Here is a 1,854-nt window from a genome sequence, read left to right as displayed (position 1 = left end):
GGACAAGCAGCAGTGGGTGGGGAAGGGAAGGAAGGAAGGGATGGAGAGGAGGAGGTGGATGGAGGCAGCAATGGAGAGAGGGAAGAGTCCCACAAAGGGTGCCCTCCTCCCACCGCACACCCTGGCCACACGGCCACCGTGTGCCACCGGGGCCCCAAGCCCAGCTCCTCCAATGGAACAGAATGGGTTAGGTTGGAAAAGACCTTTAAGATCATCAAGTCCGTCGAGTCCAACTGTTACCCTAACCCTGCCATTAGGCAGAGCCTTGTGTCCTTGTCACCTCCAGAGCAATCCCTGGGTGTCCCCATCTCCTCCAGAGCAATAGCCCTGTGACCCCAGCACCTCCGGAGCAGTCCCTGGGTGTCCCCAGCACCTCCAGAGCAATAACCCTGTGACCCCAGCACCTCCGGAGCAGTCCCTGCGTGTCCCCAGCACCTCCAGAGCAATCCCTCAGTGTCCTTGCCATCTCCAGAGCAATCGCCCCATGTCTCCAGCACCACCAGAGCAATCCCTCCATGTCCTTGTCACCTCCATAGCAATAACTCTGTGTCCCCAGCACCTCTGGAGCAGTCTCTGGGTGTCCTCATCTCCTCCAGAGCAATAACGCTGTGTCCTTTTCACCTCCAAAGCAATCCCTCTGTGTCCTTGTCACCTCCAGAGCAATCCCTCTGTGTCCCCATCTCCTCCAGAGCAATAACTCTGTGTCCTTGTCACCTCTGGAGCAATACCTCCATGTCCCCATCTCTTCCAGAGCAATCCCTCTGTGTCCCCAGCACCTCCAGAGCAGTCCCTGGGTGTCCTTGTCACCTTCAGAGCAATCCCCTCATGTCCCCAGCACCTCCAAAGCAATCCCTCCGTGTCCTTGTCACCTCCAGAGCAATCCTTCAGTGTCCCCAGCACCTCCAAAGCAATCCCTCCGTGTCCTTGTCACCTCCAGAGCAATCCTTCAGTGTCCCCAGCACCTCCAAAGCAATCCCTCCGTGTCCTTGTCACCTCCAGAGCAATCCTTCAGTGTCCCCAGCACCTCCGGAGCAATCCCTCCGTGTCCCCAGCACTCACCATTTTCTCCCCCCCCGCCAGAACCCGGGTGAAGGCTTTGGGCTGCAGCGTCCCAGCATGGGGACCTGCAGCTGCAGCTGTGGTTCCACAACGTGACCTCCCGACCGAGCTGAATTTAGCAGAGAGCTTTGCAAAAAAACCGATAAAGAGCAAAAGGGGGCGAGCGAGCCGGGTTCCTTCTCCCCCCGAAGGGCAATCCTGGTTTATATTGATTTGCTCTTTTATTTTTAGAGGGGATAAAACCCAGAAGCCTGCTCAAAAGATGTCATTTGAGACGGCAGGGAAGTGGCTTGGGTTTTCCCTTTGCTGAGAAAAACAGTTTAAGGAGGTACGTGGGTCTTGGCTGATCCGAACGGATCCAAAATTTCCCTCTTCACGTGGCTTTTGGGCTGCAAGCTGGGCACAGAAGAGGGTTTGCTCTGGGTTGCTTTCTCCGCCTCTCTGGGCACGCACCTGGGCTGAGGCCGGGCAAACTCAGCTCACATAACCCCCTGAGAGCAAAAGTGCTTGCCTGAGCCTGGCCCCCGGCTTTGCAGGAAAGCACAGGGCTTTGCACGGAGCCCGAGCGAGCAAAAAAAAACCCCAAGCAGGCAGCAGGGGCAGAGGGCAAATTCGGGTTTGCAAAGAGCTGCTCCACATGGCATTTGGGGGGACGTGAAATAAAAAAAATAATAAAACCCCATGGAAGTTCCCCCGTTAGGCTGCTCCTGAGCTGCAGCCCCAGCCGAGCTCGGGCGCCGAGCCACTGATTAAACATTGAGAAGCAAAGGGGAGCGTGGCAGCTCTCGGGCTCTG

General features: G+C 56.9%; 1 protein-coding gene across 1 annotated transcript in view; it reads right to left on the bottom strand.

Moving 5' to 3' along the window:
* PTK2B (protein tyrosine kinase 2 beta) overlaps positions 1 to 1,854 on the bottom strand; it is a 51,621-nt gene that overhangs the window by 20,375 nt on the left and 29,392 nt on the right. The gene's annotated exons all lie outside the window — the stretch shown is intronic.

The sequence above is a fragment of the Egretta garzetta genome, unplaced genomic scaffold, assembly GCF_000687185.1.
Source record: "Egretta garzetta isolate BGI_Z169 unplaced genomic scaffold, ASM68718v1 scaffold218, whole genome shotgun sequence".
Classification (NCBI taxonomy): Eukaryota; Metazoa; Chordata; class Aves; order Pelecaniformes; family Ardeidae; genus Egretta; species Egretta garzetta.
The sequence above is the reverse complement of the archived record's forward strand: the minus strand, read 5'-3'. Positions and strand labels throughout refer to the sequence as shown.